Source organism: Dendrobates tinctorius, unplaced genomic scaffold (assembly GCF_039654945.1).
Source record: "Dendrobates tinctorius isolate UK_male_01 unplaced genomic scaffold, ASM3965494v1 ptg000245l, whole genome shotgun sequence".
Taxonomy (NCBI): Eukaryota; Metazoa; Chordata; class Amphibia; order Anura; family Dendrobatidae; genus Dendrobates; species Dendrobates tinctorius.
The window spans coordinates 9,838,314-9,850,564 of NW_027361912.1; the positions used below are offsets into that span (position 1 = coordinate 9,838,314).

The following is a 12,251-nucleotide window of genomic DNA, read 5'->3' on the forward strand; positions in this document are numbered from 1 at the left end:
ACGTGGGCAGTATGGTTGCAAAGCTGAACCTTAAAGGAATGTCCAGAAGGGCACCACCAGGAGTGGAGCCTATGGTTAAATTCGACTCCACCTAGGAAACCTCAACCATGCCAGCTACAGAACAGATGCACACATTGCAAGCTTAATTCCGTTAATGAACGAGACTCCGTCATGCCCCGCGGTCCGAGTCCGGCTTACTAGAGGGACACGTGAGGCTCTGGCACATGAGATTGGCCAGTAACTGGTGTGTCATGCCCTTACATGTCCGTGGCTGCATGTGCACTACACTGAAAAGGCCAGCGTTTGTCGCTTACAGGTGCAGATAACCCGCTGAACAACGTTAGTGACGGGGATCACTGATTACAATTATTACCCGCGAACAATGATTTCCCAGTAAGTGCAGGTCAACCGCAGTTCCGGAATTAGGCCTAACCGTCATTCCTGAAAAAATGAAAAACTTACGTGTGCAAACCACAGGTGCTGTAGCTTGCTTAACAGCTCACCAGCCATTCTCACGCCCAGTATGGATTACACGTGATTGCACAAAGGTGAGAAAGGGTACCGTATCCCCGGATAACATGTATGGATAGCGTACACATTCAAAATATATGTCTATACATCAGGAAACAGGCTCAGACGGTGTTAGGCCCAGTATGGATTGCACGTGATTGCACAAAGGTTAGAAAGGGTACCGTATCCCCAGATAACATGTATGGATAGCGTACACATTCAAAATATATGTCTATACATCAGGAGGCAGGCTCAGACGGTGTTAGGCCCAGTATGGATTGCACGTGATTGCACAAAGGTTAGAAAGGGTACCGTATCCCCAGATAACATGTATGGATAGCGTATACATTCAAAATATATGTCTATATATCAGGAGGCAGGCTCAGACGGTGTTAGGCCCAGTATGGATTGCACGTGATTGCACAAAGGTTAGAAAGGGTACCGTATCCCCAGATAACATGTATGGATAGCGTACACATTCAAAATATATGTCTATACATCAGGAGGTAGGCTCACACGGTGTTAGGCCCAGTATGGATTGCACGTGATTGCACAAAGGTTAGAAAGGGTACCGTATCCCCAGATAACATGTATGGATAGCGTACACATTCAAAATATATGTCTATACATCAGGAGGCAGGCTCAGACGGTGTTAGGCCCAGTATGGATTGCACGTGATTGCACAAAGGTTAGAAAGGGTACCGTATCCCCAGATAACATGTATGGATAGCGTACACATTCAAAATATATGTCTATACATCAGGAGTCAGGCTCAGACGGTGTTAGGCCCAGTATGGATTGCACGTGATTGCACAAAGGTTAGAAAGGGTACCGTATCCCCAGATAACATGTATGGATAGCGCACACATTCAAAATATATGTCTATACATCAGGAGGCAGGCTCAAACGGTGTCAGGCACAGTATGGATTTGACGGCCCAGACTACACAGCGGAGGAGCAGGGAGAGGTAAAGATTGCAAATGCTGGGGCCCTGCCCAAGCAAGGGGGCCCACTCATGGGCGTCGGTACTGGCACTGGGCCCCTCATAGTACGGCGGTGTGTCTGACGGCGGGTGTGCACCACCACCGTCAGAGACACTTGATTGCACTATGAGGGACCCTGTGCCAGTGCCCGCGCCCAAGAGTCGGCCTACCCACCTGTCCAGGGCAACGGCACTCGCACGGTGTCGTGCGCTAGGTGGTGACCCCGGCCATGGGGGGGGAGGCAGCACAGTTAGGGAGTTTTAGAAAGTGGCATATGTTGATGTTGGACATTCAGCTGATGCAAAAGGTGAAATAGGTCAAGTCCCAGGAAGAGGTGGACCAAAGCAAGCCATTTTTCTGTCACCCTATGTGTCATCAGGGGAAGGTGGGACAAAATCCTTGGAAACCCATGCGTGGTTCATTTTAATGAAGGTTAGATCATCCACATTTTGGGTTGACAGATGGGTCCTTTTTTCTGTCAAGAATGATCCAGCTGCACTGAAGACTCTTTCCGATAGCACACTTGCAGCTGGGCAAGCGAGCTCCTGTAAGGCATATTGTTCCAATTCAGGCCAGGTGTCCAGTTTAGCGGCCCAATAGTCAAAGGGGAATGACTTGTGTGGGAGAACATCGATATGGGAGGAAAAGTAGTTTGTAACCATAGTTGACAACTGCTGTCTCCTGTCACTTTCCATCGATGCAGTATTACCAGTTGTGTGAGCGGTACTTGAAAAATCAGTCCACAACATTGTCATGAAACCCCTGTCTCCAACGCCACTTCTGCTGTGTGCACCATGAACACCTCTGCCAAGCTGCCCCCGGCCCGTACGGCTCGTGTGAGAACCATCACCGCTGCTGTGTGCTGGGAATGCCTCAAGCAACCGATTTACCAGAGTTGCTTGTTTATTAGCCAATATTAGGTCAAGGTTCTCCTGTGGCATGATGTTTTGTAATTTACCTTTATAGCGTGGATTCAGGATGCTGGCCAACCAGCAGTCATCATCGTTCATCATTTTGGCAATGCGGGGGTCCCTTTTTAGGATCCGCAAGGCATAATCTGACATGTGGGCCAATGTTCCCGGTGTCAGTGATGCACTGCGAGTGCTGGTTGGAGGAGCACTTTCTGGCAAATCCACATCCCTCCAGTCACGCACAAACCCTGTACCAGACCTTGCCACGCCAACATTTTCACTTGCCCCACGAGATGCATCCTCCTCCCCTAAGTAATCATCCCCATCATCCTCCTCCTCCTCCTCCTCTTCTTCCTCCACCTCGTCCAGGATAGGTCCCTGAGCAGACAATGGCTGAATGTCATCAAGGATTCCCTCCTCCTCTTCCTCCTCATCAACATTGGCTGCAGAAGCCTGCTCCTTAAGGTGCGTCAAAGTTTGCATGAGCAGACGCATAAGTGGGATGCTCATGCTTAGGATGGCGTCGTCTGCGCTTACCAGCCGTGTGCATTCCTCAAAACACTGAAGGACTTTACAGAGGTCTTTCAGCTTCGACCACTGCACACCTGTCAACTCCATGTCTGCTCTCAAAGTGCCTGGCCGTGTATCCTCCCACAAATGCATTATGGCCTGCCTCTGCTCGCACAGCCGCTCCACCATGTGCAGGGTGGAGTTCCACCTTGTTGCAATGTCGATAATGAGGCGGTGGTTGGGAAGGTGGAGCAATCGCTGCAGCTTCTGCATACGAACGGAGTGTACAGGCGACCGGCGGATGTGCGCGCACAGTCTTCGCACCTTCTGGAGCAGGGCTGTTAACTCCGGATAATTTTTGAGGAAGCACTGCACCACCAGGTTCAAGGTGTGAGCCAAGCAAGGTATGTGGCTGAGTTTTGAAAGGGCTATGGCTGCCACAAAATTACGGCCGTTATCACTAACTACCTTGCCTGCCTCAAGATGTACACTGCCCAGCCATGACTCAGTTTGTCGCTTCAAGTACTCGGCCAGCACCTCGGCGGTGTGTCTGTCGCCCAAACACATCATCTGCAACACAGCCTGCTGACACTTTCCACTTGCTGCTCGATAGGGGGACACCTCGTGTGCAACAGTGGCAGCTGCAGATGGAGTGCTCGTACAACTGCGCTCTGTGGACGACCTTTCGCTTCTGGAGGAGGAGGAGGAGGGTGGAACGCCTACAGCCAACTGTTTCCTATACCGTGGGCTAGGCAGCACTGTCCCACCACCGCTGTCCCCTGTGGACCCTGCATCCACCACATTAACCCAGTGCGCAGTGATGGACACGTAACGGCCCTGGCCATGCCGACTGGACAATGCATCAGTTGTGAGGTGCACCTTTCCGCTCACTGACTGCTTGAGTGCATGGACAATGCGGTCTTTCACATGATGGTGGAGGGCTGGGATGGCTTTGCGAGAGAAGAAGTGGCGACTGGGTAGGTCATAGCGTGGTACTGCATAGGCCATGAGTTCGCGGAAAGCTGCGCTTTCCACCAACCGAAAGGGCATCATCTCAAACGAGATTAGTTTGGCAATGAGGGCGTTCAAACCCAGTGTACGCGGATGAGAGACTGAGTACTTGCTTGACCTACTCATAGTGTCTGGGAGGGTGAGCTGGACTTGAGAGCTGCATATGGTGGAAGTAGCGGTGGACAGGGCGGACTGAGAGAGGGTTGATGATGGTGATGGAGTTGGTGTTCTTTCTGATGGCCTAGAATCAGTCTTTCGTTGATATAACAGTGGGATTCCCTGACTGCTGTGGCCTAGCAACGACACCTCAACAATTGCTGCTGTGCTAACCGGTGGGCTTACAGTGGGGGAAACAAAATAGCGTTGCTGACTACCTTCGTTGTGATCAGTTGCACATGTGGCACTTGAGGTTTGGTGTTGTGTCCACGCTTGCAAGTGCATGGTGTTTAAATGTCTAAGCATGCAACTGGTATTCAAATTTTTCAGATTTTTCCCTCGGCTAAAGGTCTTTGCGCACTTCTTACAGATAACCTTGGCCTGATCATGAGGATTTTGGTCAAAAAAGTGCCACACTGCACTCTTCCTACTTTGGCAGACATTTTGCGGCCTAGCACGCTGTGATCTTTTGACCCTCTGGACAAGCTGTCCAGCAACTCTTTTGATTTTTGGAACCTGTCTTTGGAGTGCTCCGGGCCTGCCAGATAACAGCTGTTGCGATGTCGATGTCTGCTGTGGATGCTCCTCATCTGAGCTATTGGAAGCAGCACCCTCTTCCCCCAGTGGATGCCAATCTGGGTCAACAACTGGGTCATCCATCACCTCCTCTTTATTGTCATGTGCACCTTCCTCTGTGTCACCGTGTATGGTGGTATAGTGTGCGGGAAGGGGCACCTGAGTCTCATCAGGGTCAGAATCTGGCTCTGTACACTGCGAGGACAATGTAGTGCTCTGAGTGAATGTACCAGCAGAATCATCCATCAGCGGCTGTGCATCAGTGCACTCCATGTCAGATTCATCTTGGCCTGGGTAATTCACCATTTGACTTGATAATCCAGGCATGGTATGTGAAAACAGCTCCATGGAGTAATCAGTAGTATGGCCTGCGTCATCCTTCAATCTTGATTGGGGTGAAGGACACAAGGAAAGGTGTGGTTCATGAACATGAGCCTCCAATGACGACTCAGTGCTTTTACTTTTTACAACTGAAGAAGAGGAGGCGATAGAGCTGGAGGCTGAGTCAGCAATGTAAGACAAAACTTTTTCCTGATGCTCTGGCTTTAAAAGCGGTTTGCCAACTTCAAGAAAACTAAGCCTTCGAAGCCTTATGGAGCCAGACGATGACGCAGGCTCAACACCTCCTGCATTCGGTCCTATTTTGCTCTTGCCACTACCATCAGATCCACCACCAACACCATCGTTACCAGCTACCAACCCCCGCCCAATTCCACGGTCTCTTCCACCAGCCTTCCTCATTTTTGGTAGAAATGTAGACAAAATCCAACAAACTATATAGTAATGTAAAACAAGGTACAAGGTGTCTATAGGACAGGGGAGATTTTGAATTTCTGCTCACACTAGTGGATACTGGACACTTTTGGATTGTGTGAGGCCCACTGAATATCTGAGCGCTATGTCACAGGCTCGATGGCACAGCTGTGACCAAAGTGACTAGAGGATAAGTGAGATTTTGAATTTCTGCAGACACTTGTGGACACTGGACACTTTTGGATTGTGTGAGGCCCACTGAATATCTTAGCGCTATGTCACAGGCTCGATGGCACAGCTGTGACCAAAGTGACTAGAGGATAAGTGAGATTTTGAATTTCTGCAGACACTTGTGGACACTGGACACTTTTGGATTGTGTGAGGCCCACTGAATATCTGAGCGCTATGTCACAGGCTCGATGGCACAGCTGTGACCAAAGTGACTAGAGGATAAGTGAGATTTTGAATTTCTGCAGACACTTGTGGACACTGGACACTTTTGGATTGTGTGAGACCCACTGAATATCTGAGCGCTATGTCACAGGCTCGATGGCACAGCTGTGACCAAAGTAACTAGAGGATAAGTGAGATTTTGAATTTCTGCTCACACTAGTGGACACTGGACACTTTTGGATTGTGTGAGGCCCACTGAATATATGAGCGCTATGTCACAGGCTCGATGGCACAGCTGTGACCAAAGTGACTAGAGTATAAGTGAGATTTTGAATTTCTGCAGACACTTGTGGACACTGGACACTTTTGGATTGTGTGAGGCCCACTGAATATCTGAGCGCTATGTCACAGGCTCGATGGCACAGCTGTGACCAAAGTGACTAGAGGATAAGTGAAATTTTGAATTTCTGCAGACACTTGTGGACACTGGACACTTTTGGATTGTGTGAGGCCCACTGAATATCTGAGCGCTATGTCACAGGCTCGATGGCACAGCTGTGACCAAAGTGACTAGAGGATAAGTGAGATTTTGAATTTCTGCTCACACTAGTGGACACTGGACACTTTTGGATTGTGTGAGGCCCACTGAATATCTGAGCGCTATGTCACAGGCTCGATGGCACAGCTGTGACCAAAGTGACTAGAGGATATGTGAGATTTTGAATTTCTGCAGACACTTGTGGACACTGGACACTTTTGGTTTGTGTGAGGCCCACTGAATATCTGAGCGCTATGTCACAGGCTCGATGGCACAGCTGTGACCAAAGTGACTAGAGGATAAGTGAGATTTTGAATTTCTGCAGACACTGGACACTTTTGGATTGTGTGAGGCCCACTGAATATCTGAGCGCTATGTCACAGGCTCGATGGCACAGCTGTGACCAAAGTGACTAGAGGATAAGGGAAATTTTGAATTTCTGCAGACACTTGTGGACACTGGACACTTTTGGATTGTGTGAGGCCCACTGAATATCTGAGCGCTATGTCACAGGCTCGATGGCACAGCTGTGACCAAAGTGACTAGAGGATAAGGGAGATTTTGAATTTCTGCAGACACTTGTGGACACTGGACACTTTTGGATTGTGTGAGGCCCACTGAATATCTGAGCGCTATGTCACAGGCTCGATGGCACAGCTGTGACCAAAGTGACTAGAGGATAAGTGAGATTTTGAATTTCTGCAGACACTGGACACTTGGATTGTGTGAGGCCCACTGAATATCTGAGCGCTATGTCACAGGCTCCATGGCACAGCTGTGACCAAAGTGACTAGAGGATAAGGGAGATTTTGAATTTCTGCAGACACTTGTGGACACTGGACACTTTTGGATTGTGTGAGGCCCACTGAATATCACAGCGCTATGTCACAGGCAGAAATTGGCTAGTATATCACAAACTACAAGGTGTATGTAGAATTGGGCAGAGTAGGAATCTCCCTAGAGTGCAGGTCTGTAAGAACGGACCATGTCCTCGACTTATTCTCACAGAGTGACACAGATAGCTTCACTGTGGCTGTGATAACAGCCCTTACACGGTACTGTGTGAGGAGCGTACACCGCTGTATGGTGTGAAAAAATGCACGCTCAGTACCTCAGCAGGACAAAAAAAAAAATTGGGATTGCTTTTAAAAAAAGCAGTTTGCAGAGCAGTGGGTGAACAGCAATGCAGCTGTCAGGAAGCCTTAGAAGGCAGCCCAACAACCAACACCACTCATACACCACAATATAGCCTCCCCTTGCACTGCACACACAGTGACTGGTGTGTTGTACAGGCACAATCGCTAGCAGCAGAAGCAGTTTTTTTTTCTTCTTCCCTGCCTAACACTCTCCCTACAGAATCAGCATCAACCTCTCCCTATGCTAAGATCGGCAGAAGTAAGATGGTGGTCGGCGTGCACGCCCTTTTATACCCCCTGTGATGCCCACCAAAGCAAGCCAATCACTTGCATGACCTTCTGAAAGATGGTGGTGACCCGTGCCTATGTCATCACGTTGCCCACAGTGTCCGTGGATCCTGATTGGCTGAAAAAGAGCGCAAAACAAACTTTGGAAACGCGACTTTGGCGCGTAAGTCATCGACCTCGTGGCCGACCTCATCCTAAGGTCGGTTTCATTTCATGACACCCGACGCTGCCAAAAGTCTGCGACTTTTGAAATTTTTCGACCCGTTTCTCTCAACTCTAATAATCACACCTAGGTTAATCCTCATAGGCTACAATATTGCCACGGTGTAAAGTTGAAACAACTGTTGTGACCAAGGCCTTCCCGCTTCCAAGGTAGAGCTTATTTAAGCTATGGTGAGTTCCAAATCCCCACTATCCCTCCCACGCTGCTTCCAGGCATCCTGGGCTTCCACATTCTAAGGGCTCAGTTAATATGTAATTTTTGGCAATTACAGGCAGATCGCCTCACTCTCCCCTTCAGCTCCAGGCAACAAACATCCATCCATTGCTGTAGGAAGCAAGGATTTTCTTCCACGCTGGGAGGAGCTAAGACTCTGTCATTTGCATACAATGGATTAAGTCTCCTGAGAGACCAACAAAAAATTGCCAAAGCTGACTGTATTTCAAGTCATCATGGTGGGGTATTGGGAAATGTTTTCAATTAGCAATAATCACGCCTCGTTTAAATCTCATGGGCTACGATATTGCCACTGCGCAAATTTGAAGGAACTATGGTGACCAAGGCCTTTCCGCTTCCAAGGCAAAGCTTGTTTAAGCCATGTTGAGTTCCAAATCACCTCTAGCCCTCCCATGCTGCTTCCAGGCATCCTGGGCTTCCACATTCTAAGGGCTCAGTTAAGACATAATTTTTGGCAATTACAGTCAGATCGCCTCACTCTCTTCTTCTGCTCCAGGAAACAAACATCAACCCTTTGTTGTCAGAAGCAAGGCTTTTCTTCCACACTGGGAGGACCTAAGACTGTCATTTGCATACCATAGATTAAGTCTCCTGAGAGACCAACAAAAATTGCCAAAGCTGACTGTATTTCAAGTCATCATGGCAGGGTACAGGGAAAACTTTTCAATTACCAATAATCACGCCTCAGTTAAACCTCATTGGGCTATGATATTGCCATTGCGCAAAAATGAACCAACTGAGGTGATCAAGGGCTTCCCACTTCCAAGGCAGAACTTGTTTAAGCCATGTTGAGTTCCAAATCACCACTAGCCCTCCCACACTGCTTCCAGGCATCCAGGGCTTCCACATGCTAAGGGCTCAGGAAAAACAATTTTTGGCAATTACAGGCAGATTGCCTCACTCTCTCCTTCTGCTCCAGAAAACAAACATCAATCTATTGCTGTGAGAAGCAAGGCTTTTCTTACACGCTGGCAGGAGCTAAGACTGTCATTTGCATACCATAGATTAAGTCTCCTGAGAGACCAACAAAAATTGCCAAAGCTGACTGTATTTCAAGTCATCATGGCGGGGTATTGGGAAAAGTTTGCAATTAGCAATAATCATGCCTCAGTTAAACCTCATGGGCTACGATATTGCCACAGCGCAAAGATGAAGGAACAGTAGTGACCAAGGGCTTCCCGCTTCCAAGGCAGAACTTGTTTAAGCCATGGTGAGTTCCAAATCACCACTAGCCCTCCACGCTGCTCCCAGGCATCCTGGGCTTCCACATTCTAAGGGCTCAGTTAAGATGTAATTTTTGGCAATTACAGGCAGATTGCCTCACTCTCGCCTTCTGCTCCAACAAACAAACATCAGTCCATTGCTGTGAGAAGCAAGGCTTTTCTTCCACACTGGGAGGACCTAAGACTGTCATTTGCATACCATAGATTAAGTCTCCTGAGAGACCAACAAAAATTGCCAAAGCTGACTGTATTTCAAGTCATTATGGCGTGGTATTGGGAAATGTTTTCAATTAGCAATAATCACGCCTTGGTTAAACCTCATGGGCTACGATATTGCCGCAGCGCAAAGATGAAGGAACAGAAGTGACCAAGGGCTTCCCACTTCCAAGGCAGAACTTGTTTAAGCCATGGTGAGTTCCAAATCACCACTAGCCATCCACGCTGCTTCCAGGCATCCTGGGCTTCCACATTCTGAGGGCTCAGGAAAGATGTAATTTTTAGCAATTACAGGCAGATTGCCTCACTCTCGCCTTCTGCTCCAAAAAACAAACATCAATCCATTGCTGTGAGATACAAAGCTTTTCTTCCACACTGGAAGGAGCTAAGACTGTCATTTGCATACCATGGATTAAGTCTCCTGAGAGACCAACAAAAATTGCCAAAGCTGACTGTATTTCAAATCATCATGGCGGGGTATTAAGAAAAGTTTTCAATTAGCAATAATCAAGCCTCGGTTAAACCTCATGGACTACGATATTGCCATTGCGCAAAATTGAAAAAACTGTTGTGACCAAGGCCTTCCTGCTTCCAAAGCAGAGCTTGTTTAAGCTATGGTGAGTTCCAAATCCTCCCTAGCCCTCCCACACTGCTTCCAGGCATCCTGGGCTTCCACATTCTAAGGGCTCAGTTAAGATGTAATTTTTGGCAATTACAGGTAGATCGCCTCACTCTCTTCTTCTGCTCCAGGCAACAAACACCAACCCATTGCTTTGGGAAGCAAGGCTTCTCTTCCACACTGGGAGGAGCTAAGACAGTCATTTGCATACAATGGATTAAGTCTCCTGAGAGACCAACAAAAATTGCCAAAGCTGACTGTATTTCAAGTCATCATGGCAGGGTACAGGGAAAAGTTTTCAATTACCAATAATCACGCCTCAGTTAAACCTCATTGGGCTACGATATTGCCACTGTGCAAAGATGAACCAACTGAGGTGATCAAGGGCTTCCCACTTCCAAGGCAGAACTTGTTTAAGCCATGTTGAGTTCCAAATCACCACTAGCCCTCCCACGCTGCTTCCAGGCATCCTGGGCTTCCACATGCTAAGGGCTCAGGAAAAACAATTTTTGGCAATTACAGGCAGATTGCCTCACTCTCTCCTTCTGCTCCAGAAAACAAACATCAATCCATTGCTGTGAGAAGCAAGGCTTATCTTCCACGCTGGCAGGAGCTAAGACTGTCATTTGCATACCATAGATTAAGTCTGCTGAGAGACCAACAAAAATTGCCAAAGCTGACTGTATTTCAAGCCATCATGGCGGGGTATTGGAAAAAGTTTTCAATTAGCAATAATCACACCTCAGTTAAACCTCATGGGCTACTATATTGCTACTGGGCAAAGTTGAAAGAACTGTTGTGACTAGAGTTGAGTGAAACGGGTCGAAAAATTTCAAAAGTCGCCGACTTTTGGCAAAGTCGGGTTTCATGAAACGAAACCCGACCCTAGGATGAGGTCGGCCACGAGGTCGGCGACTTACGCGCCAAAGTCACGTTTCAAAAGTTTGTTTTGCACTCTTTTTCAGCCAATCAGGATCCACGGACACTGTGGGCAACGTGATGACATAGGCACGGGTCACCACGATCTTTCAGAAGGGCATGCAAGTGATTGGCTTGCTTTGGTGGGCGTCACAGGGGGTATAAAAGGGCGTGCACGCCGACCGCCATTTTACTTCTGCCGATCTTAGCATAGGGAGAGGTTGCTGCTGATTCTGTAGGGAGAGCGTTAGGCAGGGAAGAAGAAAAAAAAAACTGCTTCTGCTGCTTGCGATTTTGCCTGTACAACACACCAGTCACTGTGTGTGCAGTGCAAGGGGAGGCTATATAGTGGTGTATCAGTGGTGTTGGTTGTTGGGCTGCCATCTAAGGCTTCCTGACATTCCTGCATTGCTGTTTACCCACTGCTCCACAAACTGCTTTTTTAAAAGCAATCCCAATTTTTTTTTTTTGTCCTGCTGAGAAGAAAAAAAAACTGCTTCTGCTGCTAGCGATTTTGCCTGTACAACACACCAGTCACTGTGTGTGCAGTGCAAGGGGAGGCTATATAGTGGTGTATCAGTGGTGTTGGTTGTTGGGCTGCCTTCTAAGGCTTCCTGACATTCCTGCATTGCTGTTTACCCACTGCTCCGCAAACTGCTTTTTTAAAAGCAATCCCAATTTTTTTTTTTGTCCTGCTGAGAAGAAAAAAAAACTGCTTCTGCTGCTAGCGATTTGGCCTGCACAACACACCAGTCACTGTGTGTGCAGTGCAAGGGGAGGCTATATTGTGGTGTATCAGTGGTGTTGGTTGTTGGGCTGCCTTTTAAGGCTTCCTGAAAGGCTGGCATTGCTGTTTACCCACTGCTCTGCAAACTGCTTTTTTAAAAGCAATCCAATCTCCCTTATCCTCCAGTCACTTTTGTCACAGCTGTGCCACCGAGCCTGTGACATAGCGCTCAGATATCAGTGGGCCTCACACAATCCAAAAGTGTCCAGTGTCCACAAGTGTCTGCAGAAATTCAAAATCTCCCTTATCCTCTCGTCACTTTTGTC

General features: G+C 48.0%; 7 non-coding genes across 7 annotated transcripts; all 7 read right to left on the reverse strand.

The window, feature by feature from the left end:
* Nucleotides 1-8,384: 8,384 nt before the first annotated feature.
* LOC141062625 (U4 spliceosomal RNA) lies at nt 8,385-8,526 on the reverse strand. Its single transcript, XR_012224374.1, has one exon. It is a non-coding gene; the product is annotated as a U4 spliceosomal RNA (small nuclear RNA).
* A 283-nt stretch (nt 8,527-8,809) lies between these two features.
* LOC141062629 (U4 spliceosomal RNA) lies at nt 8,810-8,951 on the reverse strand. Its single transcript, XR_012224377.1, has one exon. It is a non-coding gene; the product is annotated as a U4 spliceosomal RNA (small nuclear RNA).
* Nucleotides 8,952-9,232: 281 nt separating this feature from the next.
* LOC141061152 (U4 spliceosomal RNA) lies at nt 9,233-9,373 on the reverse strand. The gene has a single exon (XR_012223041.1). It is a non-coding gene; the product is annotated as a U4 spliceosomal RNA (small nuclear RNA).
* Nucleotides 9,374-9,655: 282 nt separating this feature from the next.
* LOC141061968 (U4 spliceosomal RNA) lies at nt 9,656-9,796 on the reverse strand. The gene has a single exon (XR_012223780.1). It is a non-coding gene; the product is annotated as a U4 spliceosomal RNA (small nuclear RNA).
* Nucleotides 9,797-10,078: 282 nt separating this feature from the next.
* Nucleotides 10,079-10,219, reverse strand: LOC141062063 (U4 spliceosomal RNA). The gene has a single exon (XR_012223866.1). It is a non-coding gene; the product is annotated as a U4 spliceosomal RNA (small nuclear RNA).
* A 283-nt stretch (nt 10,220-10,502) lies between these two features.
* LOC141062574 (U4 spliceosomal RNA) lies at nt 10,503-10,644 on the reverse strand. Its single transcript, XR_012224328.1, has one exon. It is a non-coding gene; the product is annotated as a U4 spliceosomal RNA (small nuclear RNA).
* Nucleotides 10,645-10,925: 281 nt separating this feature from the next.
* On the reverse strand, nt 10,926-11,066 carry LOC141062654 (U4 spliceosomal RNA). The gene has a single exon (XR_012224400.1). It is a non-coding gene; the product is annotated as a U4 spliceosomal RNA (small nuclear RNA).
* Between the last annotated feature and the right edge of the window lie 1,185 nt (nt 11,067-12,251).